Source organism: Mustela putorius, unplaced genomic scaffold (assembly GCF_011764305.1).
Source record: "Mustela putorius furo isolate JIRA1106 unplaced genomic scaffold, ASM1176430v1.1 tig00000551_pilon_pilon_pilon, whole genome shotgun sequence".
Taxonomy (NCBI): domain Eukaryota; kingdom Metazoa; phylum Chordata; class Mammalia; order Carnivora; family Mustelidae; genus Mustela; species Mustela putorius.
Genome location: NW_025421412.1, coordinates 3,860,073 through 3,878,705, shown reverse-complemented (window position 1 = coordinate 3,878,705; position 18,633 = coordinate 3,860,073). Strand labels below are relative to the sequence as shown.

Sequence of the window (18,633 nt, the reverse complement as noted above, 5' to 3'; positions counted from 1 at the left end):
AAGAGCCCGCGTTTCTGAGAAGAAGGTCAGAGCCGGCTGTGACTGTGGATCTCCATTCAGCACACTCTGTCCTTTGGAGATGTGCATCCCATGAGCATGGAAATACAGGCTTTGAAACTAGTATTTGATGGACTTTGGACTGTGTTGTGGACAAGTGGAAAATTAGAAAGCTTCCTAAAACCCATGTTAGAGAATTTTCTGCTATTTATTGTAGCTATACTCCATCGTAAGAGGAAATTGTTGAAATGTTCTGTAGGTGCCATCCCAGGAGACTTTTTTTTTTTAAATAAGAAAGAACACCTTTTTTTGGTCACACATATAGGAAACAAAGGGGAAAAAAATAATTCTTCCCTCTTTAGAGAACCGTAAATATACACCCAGCTAGAACTCTGTTTCTGGACTAGTTGTATTGATTTGTTCATAATGATAATAGGAGTCAATTTTTTTCCAGTTTCAAGATGATTCCAAGCTCTTTTGTATAGTGTGTATTTGGAGATTGTGTATGGAAGAAATTATGAGATCATCCCAAAGACCCACGGGCATAGAGCAGCACATGCTCGTGCATCCCCACTCCCCTGGGCTGCCTCAGTCTATCCTCTGCATTTCCCACACCATTTAGAACAACCCAAGCAGGGAACGCCTGGGTGGCCCAGTCCACTGAGACTCGGATTCTTGATTTCGGCTCATGTCATGATCTCGGGGTCGTGAGATCGAGCTCTGCGTCCGGCTCCGCACTCAACGCAGCGTCTGCTGGAGTTTCTCTCTCTCTCTCTCTCTCTGCCCTCCCCACTGCCTCCCCTACCAGGCATTTTCTGTCTCTCAAATAAGTAAATAAATCCCCTCAAAAATAATAATAACCTAAGCAGGAACTAGGTTTATGATACTAAGTATTTGGTTAACTGACCTTAAGTAGTTTTGAGAAAGTGTGTTCTTTTCCTTCCTCCTTCCCTCCCTTCCGTTACTCTCTTTTTTTTAAGAGTTTATTTATTTGACGGAGAGAGAGAGCATAAGCAGGAGGAGCTGCAGAGGGAGAGGGAAAGGCGGACATCCTGCTGAGCAGGGAGCCTGATGTGGGACTTGATCCCAGGGGGCTGGGATCGCACCTGAGCTGAAGGCAGATGCTTAACTGACTGAGCCACCCACACACACCAAAGGTGTGGTCTTTTCACTGATGGTCTTGACTCTTCCTAACCACACAGGCACAGGACATTTGAGCGGTAACTTTCCAGGGGTTTGCACTTCTTGGGTCTTTCCTGTGTGTGTATATTCGAACTCTCATCTCTCAGATATACTTTTTGGTAGTCATTTTACATATAATTGCAATCCTAAAACACCACGTTTAGATGTTAAGATATTGGTAGGAGTTTTTGTGAAATGTCGTGAAACATCTTTCTGAAGACTAGCTGGGACATTTAGAGTTGGCGTGTGTCATGTATGTGTTGAGGATAAAGGGGTCAGGGAGACAGCCAATTCTACTATGTAGAAAATGCTAGACATATGTACGTCATCCTTAAATGTTGTAATCAATCTGTGAATCTTTAAATGGGCTACTTTTCCTCATAGGGATAGTGCATGTGTTCTGAATTGCTAATTGGCGCTGAGATTTGTTGTATCTTGCTTCTGAACTGAGCCAAAGGTGGCAAAAATTTAGGAACTTAAAATTTTTAATTTTTTTACTTGGTATAAAACTTTGGGGTTTATTTGGTGAATTGGGATATTGAACCTTTGCTATGAATTACCTGAATCGTTTACAGTAACTTTTAGTAATGTTTAAATTGGTCAGTGTTTTTTAAATTTTAATTTAAATTTTAACTTAAAACTACTTATTGCCTTTAAATTATGCCGTTAACTTCTTCAGATTAATTTGTTAATTTTGTGTGACTAAGTCCATTTTAATGCCTTATTTTTCACAGCCCTGAGCTATATTTAGCTGTATTTATCTGTTCTGTGGCTGTGATTGTACCAGATAAAAGGGACAAAAGCAGTTAATCAACTAAATTCAGCATATGTTCTTGTGTTATTTCCTTGGTTTTGTCTTTTCTTTTCTTCTATCTTTCTTTCCTTTTTTTTTTTTTTTTTAGAAAGAGAGCATGAGGGTAGGGAGAGACAAAGGGAGATGGAGAAAGGGAATTCCTTTTGTAAAGATTTTATTTAATTATTTGTCAGAGACAGAGAGACAGAGACAGAGACAGTGCACAAGCAGGGGGAGGGCCAGAGAGAGAAGCAGGTTTCCCACTAAGCATGGATCCCCATCAGGACTCAATCCTGGGGCTCCAGGATCATGACCTGAGATGAAGGCAGATGGTTAACCCACTGAGCCACCCAGGCGTCCTGAGATAGAGAATCTTAAGCACACCCCAGGGAGCCTGAGGCAGGGCTGGATCTCAAGACCCTGAGATCGTGACCTGCGCTGAAATCAGCAGCTGGAGGCTCAACCCGCTTTGCCACCCGGGTGCCCCGTTATCTTCATTTTGAAGGACAGACTCAATGGCACAGTACAGACTCCCATGAACAAATTATACCTGGAGCTAAATATGGCCATGAGCTCCACGAAGGGATGTTTCTAAGGAGCCTGCATTAGTAACGTATCTAGGAATGTTTCCTTTTTTTTTTTTTTTTTAACAGGAATACTTATCATTGGGTTACTCTAAGTGAAGAAGAAAAATCCTTCCAAATGTCTAATACCCCACAATTTTCTAATGCCTCATGATGTTCTAATGTTCCATGAGGTCCTAATGTTCCCACAAAGTTCTCATACCCCGCGCACGTTCTCATGCCCCGCGCACGTTCTCATGCCCACTGTGTTCTAATTCCCACTGGTCTCGCGCCCCAGCATGTCTTCATGCCCGCGACGTCCAGCACCGACGGTCAGTGTTGGTGTGGAAAGGGGGGAACCTGCCTGTCCTATGCCCCCGTGGAACACTGTGGGGCGGAAGCCAGCGTGCCGGGGTGTGCCCAGATCTGGTCAGCGATGCACGGCGGCCGCAGGCCGTGCTGCGAGCTCGTCCCCTGGCTTGACGTTGCTGCCGAACGGAGCTGCTGGCTCTTCGGTGGGGCTTCCACCGTCTTCTCTCCCTTCGCCCCCAGTTCCCGACCCTACAGCGCTCTTCCCCAGCTCAACTGCAGCGCGTCTAAGAACCGCCCATTTTAAATAGGCCACGTGCACATCCTGAGGCCTTCCTGGATTTTCTCAGCTCGTCGGGATCGCTGTCCCACGGCGCTTGGTGCCTCTAACGACCGGTAACTACCGCTTCGGCCGGGCGGACGCTCGGAAATGCTGACGTCCGTGACCTGTGTGTCCGCGGACGCGGGGGCTGCCCCACCGTGACCTGTGTGTCCGCGGGGACGCGGGGGCTGCCCGACCGTGACCTGTGTGTGCGGGGACGCGGGGGCTGCCCCACCGTGACCTGTGTGTGCGGGGACGCGGGGGCTGCCCGACCGTGACCTGTGTGTGCGCGGACGCGGGGGCTGCCCCACCGTGACCTGTGTGTGCGGGGACGCGGGGGCTGCCCCACCGTGACCTGTGTGTGCGGGGACGCGGGGGCTGCCCCACCGTGACCTGTGTGTGCGGGGACGCGGGGGCTGCCCGACCGTGACCTGTGTGTGCGCGGACGCGGGGGCTGCCCCACCGTGACCTGTGTGTGCGGGGACGCGGGGGCTGCCCCCACCGTGACCATCGCGCATGCGCTGCTCCTCTCAGCACCCACAGCCCCTCCCCCCGCTGCCGCCGCGCTTCTCCCGCCCCCGCCGCGTCCCCGCCGCTGCCCTCCCCGCGCCAGGGACACGAGCAGCGCAGGGCCTCCCGGCCCGGCCAGAGACCCCCGTGACCGCGCGAACCACCGTGCGTCCCGCTCTCCCCCGAACCCCTAACACACTCACGCTTCTTCGGGTTCCCCTCGCCCCGTCGGTCCTGCCGCGGTCCCCGGGCCGCTCCGGGCTTTGTCGCGCTCCCGCGTGCCGCGGCCCCGCACACTCGGAACCACGCGCCACTGCGGGGACGCGGCGCCCGAGCACCTCCTCGGATCCAGAGCCAACGCCAGGCCCGCGGGCGGCGCCGGAAGCTCCCCGTCTCCGAGGACGGGCGGCCGCGGGGGCCGGTGCGGCGCCCAGAGCCGCCCGCTACACGCTCTTCTCTTCGCGGCTTGTTCCTGACCCGCCGGAGCCGGGTCGCTGTCCCGGGAGGCCACACGCCGTGGCCTTGGCCCGAGCTCGCCCGTCTTCGCGCGCGGCGGTCGGACGGCCTCGGCCCGCGTCTCTGCTCCTTCGCGGCCACAGGGGCGGAGCCGCCGCGTCTTCCCTCCTCGGCCTCCACGTGCTCTGTCCCCTCCCCCACCCCTGCGGGCCCCACGCCTGTCCCATGCGGTCCCCTCCGTGTCGCTGCCATCCCCCTGCGGGGCTGAGCGCACCGTGGGCGCTGCGGGGGGTGCCCGCCGCCCGGGGAGCGCGGAAGCCCGGCGGGAGCGCCCCTGGGCTGCGGGGAGCAGAGTGCGGTACTAGCCGCGGCCACGAGGGGGAGACGGCGGGCGACGAGACGGGCCGCAGCCGCGTTGGCTACGCGGAAGCTTCACTTCTCCCTCCTCGCGTCCAGCTAAAAGAAAAAGAAAAGGAAAAAAATCTGGTGTAAAATCTGAGCTGAGTCGGATGCAAAGGCTTTCTCTGTTTTCAGGACAGGCCATGATGGCCCCGGCCTTCTGTAGGACACGTGCGGGATGCTGGACACGTGCCGGGTACGCCTCTGGGTGGAACAGGGGAGGACACTGGTCATCGGGCAGATGGGCTCGGAGGGGCCGCCCGGACAGGCCGGCGGAAACGGTCGACCAGAGACCCGAGAAGGGACGCCGGGCGTGAGGGGCCGTGCGTGAGGGGCCGTGTGTGGAGGGGACGGGCGTGAGGGCCGGGCGTGAGGGGCCGTGCGTGAGGGGCCGTGTGTGGAGGGGACGGGCGTGAGGGCCGGGCGTGAGGGGCCGTGCGTGCGAGGCCGGGCGTGAGGGGCCGTGCGTGAGGGGCCGTGTGTGGAGGGGACGGGCGTGAGGGCCGGACGTGAGGGGCCGTGCGTGAGGGTCCATCCGTGAGGGGCCGTGCGTGCGAGGCCGTGCGTGAGGGGCCGTGCGTGACGGGCCGTGCGTGCGAGGCCGGGCGTGAGGGGCCGTGTGTGGAGGGGACGGGCGTGAGGGCCGGGCGTGAGGGCCGGGCGTGAGGGGCCGGGCGTGAGGGGCCGTGCGTGAGGGGCCGGGCGTGAGGGGACGGGCGTGAGGGCCGGGCGTGAGGGTCCATCCGTGAGGGGCCGGGCGTGCGAGGCCGTGCGTGAGGGCCGGGCATGAGGGTCCATCTGTGAGGGGCTGTGCGTGAGGGGCCGGGCGTGGAGGAGCCGTGCGTGAGGGGCCGTGCGTGACGGGCCGTGCGTGACGGGCCGTGCGTGAGGAGCCGTGCGTGAGGGGAGCTGCAGCCCGCCCGAAAGCTGCGTCGCTCCCTGGAAGGCTCGCGTTCCCGCCGGCAGGAAGGTGGTCCGTCCCCTCCAGGAGCCGCAGGAAGGCGCCATCTGAGCCGGAGACAGGCCCTGGGCCGCTCTCGGACCGACGGCGCCGCCTGGCTCCCAGGGCTGCCCTCCTGTTCGACCTGGAGCGATACCCTCCGCCAGCCCGGGCTCCGCGTCTGTACAACGGAGGTAACGCGCGTCCGTGTGTCGCAGGGACCTGGGGGCCTTCAGAGGAGAGAGGGCGCATCCGCCGGCCGGGACCTGCCTGGGGCGCCGGAGGCTCGCGCGGGCGTTGGGTATGCGGGGCGGAGACCTGGGGCCCGGGTTTCCTCACCGGTCGCGGCCGCCGTCCTCCCTCTCGGGGCCTGTCTTCGCGGGGCTCCTGCTGTCCCGGGCTGTTCTCCTTGGGCCCTGCGTGTGCGGTGCGGAAGAGCCGTCCTCTCTGGTGTGCGGGAGCCTCCCGCAGGTGCGGCCTCAGCAGGAAGGACGGAGGCCGGGGCCGGGGGAACTCAGCGGCCCGAGCAAGGGGGCCGCGGGCTGGGCCGCCGCGGGCTGGGCCGCCGCGGACGGAGGGCTCTGGGATGACGTCGGGGGAGCGTTTCCCCGTCGGCCGCGTTCCGCTGCGGCGCCGAAGCAAGCGTCCTCGTCGGGTGAGCTTCCCTCTCGGCTTCCGTACCGGCGGCTCTGGCGACGCTCTGATAGCAAAGGGCGGGGCACAGCCCCGAGGGGACGCGTGACGTCGAGGCTGAGGAAGGCGGACCCCGACGGGACGGACGGGGCAGGCGGGCCTGGGGCAGGCGGGCCTGGGGCAGGCGGGCCTGGGGCAGGCGGGCCTGGGGCAGGCGGGCCTGGGGCAGGCGGGCACGGGAGTGCTGGCGGGTTCTGTCGCCCTGGGCGCGCCCACGTTCTGTTTGTTCCCCTCCGGATAAACCAGGGTCTGCGGGAGGTTGGTTCCCAGACGCTTCGCGAGAAATCACGTTTCGTAGAAGGATGGTGGGAAAGCCCTGGTGCCACCAAGGCGGGGGTTTGGTGGCGAATCGTACACGGGCTCTAGAAATTAAAGGTACCATTCGCATCACATGCATCATTTTGAAAACAGTGTCCCACTCCGTCTAGACTGGAAAGAAGTGATCGCGTCCATGATCCGAAAGTCCGCATAACTGGGCCTTCCGCAAGTACGAGAAGGTCGGCCTGAAACGCAAGGAGGTGCGGCCGGTGCGTATCTCAGAGTCTTCTCGTTTGGAAGACTGGCTGTTGAACCTTGTCTTGTGTCTTCCCCTGTAAATTGCATTAAATTACAGAAAAGAGAGCAAAAATGAAAACAAAAAAAAAAGACTTCAAAAAGCACCTATTCAATGAATCAAATTAATCATTTAAAAAAATTCCGAGTTGGAAGTCACACTGAAACAAAGGAGAAGGGAATTAATTTGGAACCACCAGAAAAATGACACAGAGCCAGTATTGGATTCCGTTCAATTTAAAATCAGAACAACTTTTATGTTACACCATCTGCCTCACCAAGGGCCCGATAAAATTTGAATACTACAAACTTTAGAGATTCCCATACGAGGACGGCTTTTTTAAGGCCCTTTAAAGAACACAAAACCCCAGAATAAATAAAGCTGGTGTTCGTGCAGGCATCGAGTTAGTAATTAGTGATTACCAAGAAGGTAAAGTGCATCTGTGATTTAGGGACTCGGATCACATGAGAGGTTCTGCCCTTGCAAAATCTCGCAGAAGCCCAGCTGCAGGTGGTCTGCTCCATGTAAGAGATGAGTTAATGGAGGCCGGAGGAAGCCAAGCCCCTGGGTGGTAGTCACCTCACCTGCAAATGGTGCAGAGCTGGAATGGAACCCACAACTCTAAACTTCTGGTTTTAGGCATAACATTACTAAGCAAAGTAGACAGGAGGCATGACACAGAAAGTATGTCTTCCTGCCAGATTCTCCTGTTCTGGTTGTATAATCAGGTGAGCTAGCTAGCTAGAAAGCAGGTGATACGACACGCTTTGCCTTTTCCTTACACACAGGCATAGATGTGCATCTTTGTAGAGATTTCCATCAGCGGCAAGCATTAATTTACGGATAAGTTATGAATATCATGATGTTTAAATTGCCCATTTAGTTGATGCTGGTGAAGCTACCAGCAGATGCGGACTACAGCTCACTCATCTTTCAGTCCTGTGCCTTAGACCTACCCGTTCCATGAGTGAATGAGCACTTAAGTAGAGAGGAGTCTTCAAGAAGCAAAGGAAAACAAGGATAAGGTGCTGATGTGAGAAAAGAAGTGGCAATATGCTTGAATCAAGGTTTTACCAGAGCTGATGATTATAATAAAAGATGCTACATGAGTCTGCATACTTGGGCAGTAGACGCTCATGACAAAGATCTAGTTAATATCTGCACACTCCGGACAGATGAATACCTTCACTTTTAAGAGCTCAAATTCACTTTTTATTGATGTAACATTCTACATGTGCCATGTGTTGGGTTAGAATGTCAAATAAGACATGGTTCTTGCCCAGAAGGAGAGCACAGAAGACATACAAGCAAATGGATAAGTGGGGTATCAAGTGGTAGATGCTAAGATCATGCCTTAGATCATGGCTCCATCACATCCAGGGGAATTCGGAGGAAGGGGTGCTATTGGGTGTGAGGCAGCGAGCTCAGTCAGGTAAGAACTGAGGTGGTAGGGGTTGACCTGAGACACTTCTTTGTCTACTGTGTGCTCACCTCCTCCTTTCAGACTGTGGGCAATGTAATGCTGGTCACCACAAGTCATACACATTTTATGGTCTTGCTTCTCTGTAAACCATGCCTTTCCTGCTGAACAAGAATAGAAATGAAAAGCTTAGCTCTTATTTGAACTAGGACTTAAAATTAAACCAGGATGTACTGTGTGCAGAAGTAGCAAAGATGAGGAGAGGGGATTATGTGAAGACAGACTTTGAAGCAAGAAATAGCACTGCCCGTCCGAATGTGAGAGAGTACATAGGTCCTGGAGCCCCAGATGAAAGGGACAAGAAGGAACCTTGACTGAAGTTCAAAAGTCATGTTTTCAGCTTGGGAAGGGGGTGCTGATCGTGGCCATGTGTCAAGGTCAAGAAAGCAATTCGGACATATTGTCTAAGGATGGCTAACGTTCAATTAAATGTGGTGAAAATACTTGTTTTCAGCTTTTTCTGGATATAGCAGGACACATTTCAATGTCTGAGAAAATCGACATAATCTTTCTGGATTTGACATTCTGCCTGTAAAAACTGAGAATGTGTGAATGAGGGATTGAGTCTAGATGTGCCCTTATTTCTGGACATGCTTGAGACATTCCAAAATTTATCTTCACTCCTCCCCCTCTTTAACTCCTCACACCCAACTAGCATGCCTGCTGAATATGCTCATGTAAATTAGCTTTACTGTGTGACAAAACATCCTCAAAACTTAGTGTCATGATAGAAGAGGAAGGAACATTTCCCAAATCATTCTATGCAGCCAGTGTTTCCCTGATGCTAAAACCAGACAAAGGCTTTCCAAGAAAATGAAACACAAATGCCATTTGTGAAAATAAAAAGCAAAAGTTTGGATAAAATACTCACAAACCCCATCCAGAAACTTATGACAGGTGTATACAGCAGGACCAAGTGGAATTTATCCCGGGAATGCAAGGTTGGTTTAACAAATGAAAATCAGGGGCACGTGGGTGGCTCAGTGGGTTAAAGCCTCTGCCTTCAGCTCAGGTCATGATCCCAGGGTCCTAGGATCGAGCCCAGCATCAGGCTCTCTGCTCAGCGGAGAGCCTGCTTCCCTCTCTCTATGCCTGCCTCTCTGCCTACTTGTGATCTCTGTCTGTCAAATAAATAAATAAAATATTTTAAAAAAAGAAAACAGCTCCACTTATAAGTAGCATCAAAAAGAGTAAAATACTTGGGAATAAATTTAACAAAAGAAATGCAAAATTTGTACATTGAAACCTGCAAAGCATCTTTAAGAGAAATGAATGAAGTCCCAGGTAAATGTTTATGGATTGGAAGAATTGATGTTGGAAAGAGGTCAGTGCTCTTCAAACTGGGCAATGGATTGAATGCGATTCTTATTAGCATTACAGCTGGTCTTTTCAAATACATTGACAGTCTGAGTTTAAAGTCAATGTATAAGTTCAAGGAGTATACTAGCCAAAACAGTCTTCTTCTTCTTCCTCTTTTTTTTTTTTTTTAAGGATTTTGTTTATTCATTTGAGAGAGAGGGAGCAAGCACAAATCAGGGGGAGGGAGAGGGAGAAGCAGGGTCCCATCTGAGCAGGGTGCTTGGCACATGGGGCTCGATTCCAGGACCTGGGATCTCAACCTGAGCCAAATGCAGGTGCTTAACAGACTCAGCACATGCCCCATAATACAGTCTTGATGATAAACCAAATTATAGGATTGACACTTCCTAATTTCAAAATTTCTCCAAAACCGCAGCAGTCAATACAGTCGATACTGGTGTAAGGCCAGATATCTAGACTAATATCTAATGTAACAGAATTAAGAGTCTAGAAATAAACCCTTACTTACGTGTGCAATCAAGCAATTTTTGACAAAGTTCTCAAGACCATCTGATGGGGATTGAGCAGCGTTTTCAGCAAATGGTGCCAAGACAACTGACTATCTGTATGCAGAAGAATGAAGTTGGGCTCATACTTCGTACTGTATACAAAAATGAACTTAACCCGGATCACAGGCCCAAAATTAAAGGGCTGAGACTATCAACAGTTTCAGCAGGAAGCACAGGAGTAAATTTTTTTTTTTTAAGGTACAGGGAAAATAAAGTTTAATTTCTTTTTCCCCCTCAAGCTTTATTGAGGTACAATTGACAAGTAAAATCATATATATTTAAGATGTGCTAACGGAATGACTGACCCTTGCATGTGTTGTGTAACAGCACAGTAAGCTCATCGCTATATCCCTCCCCTTGCTCAGGTTCCTTATTATCTATTTATTAATTATAGTGCGAATGGCGAAGACTTACTTTGAGGAAATTTCAGCTGCACAGTTTAACATTATTAACTGTAGTCACCATACTATCCCTTAGATCCCCAGATCTTACTCATCTTACAACTTGAAGTCTGTACCCTTGACCAGCATCTTCTCATTTCCTCCTCTCCCAGCAACAACCCATCTACTCGCTGCTTTTGTGAGTTGTATTTTCTAGATTCCTATAGGAATGAGATCATACAGTGCTTGTCTTTCTGTGTCTGGCTTGCATAGGAGTAAATATTTATGACTTTGGGTTAGTCAGTGAGTTCTTAGGACACCAAAATCACTAAGGCAAACAAAGGGTAAACTGCATTAAGATTAGTATCTATGTGGTAAAAAGGGATACGGTCAAGACAACGAAAATGCAGCCCATGGAATGGCGCAGAATATTTGGAAATTATATATCTAATGAGAGACTTTCTTTCCAGAATATATAAAGTAATTAATTGACAACTCAACAATAAAAAGACAAATAACTCAGTTAAAAAATAGGCAAAGAACTTGAATAGTTCTTCTTCTCTGAAGAAGATATATAGATTACTAATAAGCACATGAAAAGATGCTTAACATCAGGGACACCTGGGTGGCTCAGTGGGTTAAAACCGCTGCCTTAGGCTCAAGTCGTGATCCCAGGATCCTGGGATCGAGTCCTGCATCGGGCTCATTGTTCCGCAGGGACCCTGCTTCTCCGCCTCTGCCTGCCTCTCTGCCTGCTTGTGATCTCTCTTCTCTCTGTGACAGTTAAATAAATAAATAAAATCTTAAAAAAAAAGATGTTTACCATCATTAGTAATTAAGGAAATACAACTCAAAACCACAGTGAGCTCTACTGCATATCCACTAGGGAAGTTAAATAAAAATGTCAATCCGATGATATCCTGTATTTGTGAGGATGTGAAGAAATCGGAAGTCTGGTATGCTGCTGATAGCGTCAGAGAATGGAACCCCACTCTGGAAAACAGGGTGGTAGCTGTGCAGAATTGTAAACACAGAGTTATCCTGTGGCCCAGAAATTCCACTTCTAGGTATATAAGAGGAGAATTTAAAACCTATGTCCATAAAAAAAGCCTGCATATAAATATTCATAGCAGCAATTATAATAACAAAAATGTGACAACAACCCAATACCATCAATTGAAATAGATAAACAAAATGTGGTATATCCATTCAGTATTACATCATCCCACCACAGAAAAAGAATGAAGTATTGATCTGTGCTACAAAATGTCTGAACCATGAAAACGTTGTGCTAAGTGAAAAGAAACCAGACACAGAGGGCCACCTATGGTTCGATCCCACTTATGAAATGTCCAGAATTGGCCAATCCAAAAGACAGGAAGTTGATGTGTGGTTGCCGGAGGCATTCAGATTAGTGTAGGTTTTGTTTCCAAACAACCTAATTCACCATGATCTGCCTCCATGGTGCACCACCTCTTCTTTCCCAGATAAAGCATGCACTTCCCTCTTCCCTGAGCTGACGACACCGTTCTCCAATCTGCACTTGCTTTTCCATCTTCCTCAGCTCAAATGCAGTCCCTTGTATCCCAAATTAGAGTGAGTCACTCTCTCTTCAGTGCCCCGCAGCACTGCATGCCGCTCTTGGTTGTGCGAAATGTAGCCGATGACCTTCGTGCCCGCCCTCCTTTCCCCACCAAGCTGTATGTCCCCCAAGGACAGGTCCTGTGATTTTTGTCGGTCATCTTGTCCAAATTAGCCTTCAGGGAAAGGGTTTTGCACATGGTAGTCTTTCAATAACTATTATTCAATCGAACATTTGAAGAGTAACATGTTCCAGTGAAAACTGAATATGTAATAGACATTAAAGAGAAAATCTGTTCCCTTGCTCCGTATTATTATGCCCAAGTAACAAAAACAGTGAGCAGGCATTCAGAACAAAAGGACATGTTTTGAACTAACTGCAGTCTCGGTTTGTTCGGAGGATTCTAGAATCTTCATGTTACAGTATGTGCTTCTGATATTTGAGAAAACAGGGGACAGCACCTCTGCCATTTTCTCTTCCAGTTCAGTCTTACCCTTTTTGTGAGGGGTCACAGGATGGTTATGACTCGGGATTCTGTCCTTAAGCAGCTGATTTTTTTTTTTTTTCCTTTGTGTGTAAAGCCATCTCTGGGCAAGTTAAGCTGGAGAGTCTCCTCTCTGCCCCTGAAGCCTTGTGTGGTTCTAGGGAGCTATCAAGTTCTTCCTGTGGGAGCTGAACTCCGTACTTCCTGCCCCTAGCAGATTAAATGCCATATTATTTTTGGAACTTGTTTGGAGACGTGTATCAGAATCTTCCAGTAACTCAGTGCAGGAGACCAAATGCAGAGGAGAAAGAGCTGTTGGAACCTGATCAGTTCTTTCTGTAACACCAGAATGTAGGAACACAGGAAAGCAGTGGAGCAAAGATAAAGAATTGTTTGAGTAAAGTTTTATTACTAAAAGCACCGCTTTTATTGTATCCTAACTGTATACACTGTATGTTGTTATTTTTTGTTTGTTTGGGCTTTAGTGTGTTGATTAGACAACCATGTATGTGCTGGGCAGTGAGGATTCAAAGATAAATCGGGCTAGGTTTCTGTTCATAGTTTAGGGGAGGAAAAACGAGAAATGTAAAACTTAACAATGCACAGAATGTGTGATCTATTATAAGCAGACCAGCCAATCAAGCACAGGGCCGATATCTCTCCATCCCTACATCTTTCTTGCTCTATATTATTTCCTCCTGTTTGTATATGGTATCTCCAATTCTAGCCTCGAAGCTAGGGTGTTTTTTCTCGGATTTTTCTTTCCCTAGTGATCTTCCCACTCCCATGGCTTTCGTGTCTGTGATTTATAAGAAATACATTTGGCCCTGTAGGGAACTGACCCCTTCCCCCCAAAGAGTTGAAAATCTGTATATAACATTTGACTCCCCCAAACTTAACTACCAATAGCCTACCGTTGACTAGAAGCCTTATCAATAACATAATCGATTGACATATATTTGTATGCGATAATGCACTTTCAGAGCTGAGTTGTAAAAGCTCCACATGGGAGAAGACGAGCAGAGATCAAGCCCAAATTGCTCAGGGTCAACAGTATGTACTTGGTCTCCATCCTTGTTTCTGGGATAGGAGTACTAAAACCCTTGGAATTTCCTAACTGGTGAGAGCCACAAATATGTCTTCAGTTGTGTTTTAAGGTGGCTTTTAGAGAGCACCCAAGGATGGGGGCTGCTTGCCAAGAGAACCAACCACAGGATTGGAAGGTTGTACCTTTCAGTCTCCCCCCTGATCTTAGGGGAGGGGAGAGGGGTTGGAGGTTGAATCCATCACCAATGCCAGTGATTTAGATAATCATGCATATAGAATGAAGCTTCCGTAAAAACCTGGAAGGGTAGAGTTCCTAGAGTTTCTGAGTTGGTTAACGCACGGAGATGTGGGGACAGTGCGGTGCCCCGTTGGACAGGGTTTAGAAGCTTCTTACCTCTTTCTTTTACCTCGTCCTACATCTCTTCCATCCAGCTGCTTCTGAGTTCTATCCTTTCATAGTGAGTTGGCGACCTATGTACAGTGTTTCTCTGAGTCCGGTGAGCCGCTCTAGCAAATCAGGAAGGGGTCACTGGAAGCTATGATTCTGAGCCAGTGGCCGAGATGTACAGGCAACAACTGGACTTGGGACTGCCATCTGGACTGTGACTGGCGTCTGGGTGGGGGGTGGGAGGAGGCAGCCTTGTGGGACTGAGCCCTTAACCTGTGGCTCCTCTACTGTCTCCAAGTGGCGAGTGTCAGGACTGAGCTGACTTGAGTTGAACAGTAGGACACCAGTGAGTATTCAGAGAGTTGCTTGGTGTTGAATGAGAAGCATACTACCCCCACCCCCATGTTGGAATGGGTCCAGGAACCCAAAGAATATCTATTAACTATAGATTTCAAATGCCCTTTGCCAATCCATTCCCTTCCTAAGAGCTATGTAGACCCAAAGAACTTCTTCTTTGCTGGAACATTTCCCTGACGTTTAAGAAGCAACCCCAACTTACTGGGTCTGGAACTGAGCTCATCTTGATGCCTGTAGTCCCCATGTTCCTTCTCCGTGTCATGGGCAGGCCTGGTGATCTTGTCCTCTGCAGTCTTTCAAACCTGCTCATGAATTTACCCCAGATTCCGTAAAATCTACCTCCTCAATAGTTTTGAGACCGGCTGGGTGAATCAGTTGGCTACACATCTGCCTTTGGCTCAGGTCATGATCCTGGGGTCCTGGGATCGAATCCTGTGTCACATTCCTTGCTCAGCAGGGAGCCTTTCTCCCTCTCCCTCTGCCTCCACCCCTTCTTGGGCTCTCTCTCCTCTCTCTCTCTTGTCAAAAATAAATAAATTCTTAAAAGAAAGAAAGATGTGATGTAGTGTTCCTTGATTAATTGTTTGCGTCTAACACCAAGTGCTCCATGCAATACGTGCCTTCTTTAATACCGGTCACTGGGCTACATCGAAAACTAGTGATGTACTTTATGGTGCCTAATACAACATAATAATAAAACAAATGTGAGACTAACTTCCTCCTTTTTATTTTATCTTTTGATTATGAATTTTTGAAAATCCAGAAAAGCATATAGTTTTGTTTCCTCTGTCTGAGAGGTAGTGATGGGTTGGGGCTTTATTTGTGCCATGTCGTTCCTCTGGACTTGGTACCCTGCCTTTTAGGATAGATCCCATAACACTGGTTACTTAGGGATAAATAAAAGGAGAGCTGAATGGAGACCAGAACCCATATTTCCTGCACCCTGTGTTCTCTCCAGCACCAGTCCAGGCCCCGTGAGTGGCAGAAACACTATAAATATTTGGTGAATTGACAAATGATGGTTTTATAGGTACTGAAGGTGAAGACATTTTGAACAGCTCCTATATGTAATTTTTTATTCTATTGTGGGCAAGACTTGGACTTTTCATCTACAAAGAATGCCTTCTTGCCTATTCCCAAACCAGCCCTTCCTTCTCTACTCCTCCGCCGCTCGGAGGACCTCACCAAACACACAAGCACCCAGGAGCTGGGGGACCGGGTTACCTCCCATCTCTTGTGCTGCATCCCACTCCCATCCAGGCAGACTCAGTCATTGCTTCCTGAGAATTAATCCAGTCTGCTCTGTCCACACCGCCATGGCTCCATTTCAAGGCTTCATTATGTCTGCTTTGGACTTTTACAAGAGCTTCTAATTTACCGTACCTCCCTGTCATCTGTTTTTCACAGAGTCTCACAATTTGACTTATTTGTCTAAAATCTGCTGACCAGTCTTCCTCAACGTCAGGAAAGGTCTTCATTGGGTCAGGGGCTCTTTGAAAAGCTATGGCTGTTCTTGCAGACGTCTGTGGAAGTTTGTGCGAGTCCAGGTTAAATAAAGCCGCCCGAGGTGACAAAGGTCTTTGTGCCATAGGCAGCCTCTCCTGCCTGTCTCTTCAAGTTCAACTCCAGCCATGTCTCCATCCTCTGTGTACAGGTCCCCGAAATCCAGCTGGCCTACAGCAGTCTTAAGGTACGGTGCCTTGGCTTAGTGCCTTCTCCTGGAAACAGCGTTTCTGACCTCTATTGAGTACCCTTCTTTCTGACGGACACAGAGCGCTGTGGTCCTTGTTGTCCTGTTGACAGCTTACCTTTGCGTCGACCGTGTTATAATCACCCATTTACCGAGCTGGGAAATCATTCCAAGGGCTGTAACTCTTCTGTGTCTGTAAGGAGGCATGGCGTCCTTGGTGCGACCTGTCAGTCAGTGATTGTTGAAATCATAGATGTACGATGAACCACCTTTGTTTCACAACCCTCAGAAATACTTCTTTTGCTCTACCTCTTGCTGCTGTGTTTGAAACTGTGTTATTTTTTGTGACACTTAAAAAAAAAAACTTTTTAGATATAATGTGGATACAGTAAAGTGCACGAACCCATAGTTCAATAAAGCTTTATATATCTTTATATCTCTCTGTGTTTATATTTGCGTCAAAAGATGCCTGATCAAAATAGAAAACATTTCTCTCATTCTAGAAAGTGTCCTTTCCCATTGATAGTCCACTTTTGAAACTTCCATCATTGTGAATTAGTTTTACCTTCTCCTAAACTTCATGTAAATGAAGAGTTATATATCCGACACCCTCAAAATATCCCGTCAGGTTCATGTGCGACTTTTATTTCGGTGATATTTCTTCGCACCCATCACATTACGTCCTTCCTTCAACCACTTAATTAACACCTCCGTATTGGGGTCTAGAGATGTATATCAACCTCCTCTGTGCTCTGAAAATAATCCTATAATTTTAAGAGCCTACGTATGATTGCTAGCAGCTCTAATATGTGACATGGAAAGATGAGTCTGTTAAAGTTGTTACAGCCCAGCCACTTCATGAGAATCTCAAATTCCATTCCTCTCTCCCTCTTAAATTCTGTACCTAAAAATGTATCCTTCTTCCCTCTAGTAAGTCCTACCTGTGACCTGCACATCTTTCTCTCAGCACTTCCCTTCTCTTCGCATGTCTGCTTGAGTGACCCTGCACACCACCGGGCTGCCATGATGGATAGTCTTCGGTGTAAGTGTAAACGTTGTTGTATTAGCATCATATTAGCATTTTGAGAGGAAGCCCACGTAGGACATAAATAATCCATAATAGGATGCAGAATCAGAAGGCATGGCAGCCATGAAAAACCGTAGCTCACCTAAGCGAAGAACAAAGGGGTGGGGGACAGGGAAGGAATGGAGACTCACCTGCCTTGGGTCCCCCATGTCTTATTTTCTACCTCCTTTGACCCACCTTCTTCCTTTCTTTGCCTTTTCCTCTCAGTAGGTCTTTACTCTCTCTCTCTCTCCTCCCTCTATATGTCCACCATATGTAGGGCTGAGTTAATCAGACAAAAGAGGTTGGGATGAGAAAGGAGTGAAGAATGTTCCAGACAGAAAGAGAAGTGTGTGCTTAGGGTGGAGAGTTGCCGGCATGCTCCAGAACCTAAAGGAAAGGCTTGATCCCAGAGCTGGAGGGGGTGTGTAGCGAATGTAGGTGTGGCGTGTGCTGTGGCAGGAATGTTTCCGTGATCCGGTTTGTGCTTTCACTGTCGTGTGATTTTGGACTTCTGGCTTCGTCTTTATGACTCAGTTTCCTCTTCTGTTAAAAACAACAACAACAACAACAAACAATGATGACAGTCCCAACGCTGGAGGGTCTGTTGGGAGGATTAGGTGAGTCGGTGCACATGCTGTGATTAGCACAGGGCCTGGCCGGTGATCAGCACCTGTCACTCATTTGCTGTACAAAGTCAGGCCTTAAGAAAAATTTGAAGCCACTTCCTAAAACCACTCAGTGAGAAGCTTATTCATAATTTACTTACTCTGTACAGCTGGTGTGAATATTTATTCTGGAAGTGCCAAAGGGAATGACACTACGTGTATTTATGTTTTGGATACTGGAGTTTCAGGACGGTTCTGACATTTGAGACCCGAGGCACACCGCAGGTGAGGGAGGAGGGCTAAAGCACAGGAGAAGAATTAACGCAAGTGACTTTTTCCCATGTCCCAGACTCTCTTCGGAAGCCAGCCCCAAGAGTGAAACCTGTGGGGTTTGGCCTTCTAGAAGAGAGACCTTTGTAGGACTGGTGACATGAGGTACAGGGAGATGACACATTAGGTCAGATCACATCTGCCCTTCGGGGGTGGGGGCGGGGGGAGGGCTGGACGGCAGGGTGGCAAAGAGGGTTTCTAAAGAAGAAGGCAGATGCGGGAGGAGACTTTGACGTGGGCGGCGGAGGGACTTACAGTTTGGTTGGAGAAGGATGCGCCATCTGCTCTCCCCACTGCCTGGCTTTCTCTGCACAGCTGCCCGTGGAGACAGCCCTCCTGTCTTCTGCTGCCGTCGCCCTGCAGTCGCAGGGGTTCTCGTGAGGCCCACCGCTAGTCACCCCCTTCCAGCTCTCATTTCTCCCCTGTCTCTCTTTGTTACATGGGGAGGCCTAGAGTCGCCTCCCCAGCTGTCCCCACCCTGATGACTTCTGGAGGCTCACCGCTCACTTGGCCATTCTGTGAACTTCTCCTTTAGTCGTGCCCCGCTGTTTTTCATCTGGAACACCGCCCCGTCTCCTCCGCCCACCTTCTTTACCAGATGTTTTTCCACTCATGCTCTGCTGTCTGCTTCGGCAC

The 18,633-nt window shown here is 49.3% G+C and overlaps 1 protein-coding gene across 1 annotated transcript in view; it reads left to right on the top strand.

The window, feature by feature from the left end:
- The first annotated feature begins 5,451 nt into the window (after window positions 1-5,451).
- Window positions 5,452-18,633, top strand: part of MYO16 (myosin XVI) — a 481,948-nt gene continuing 468,766 nt past the window's right edge. The window contains exon 1 of the mRNA XM_045081327.1: window positions 5,452-5,665. The gene's annotated coding sequence lies outside the window, so the exon portion shown is untranslated. The remainder of the gene's footprint in view (window positions 5,666-18,633) is intronic.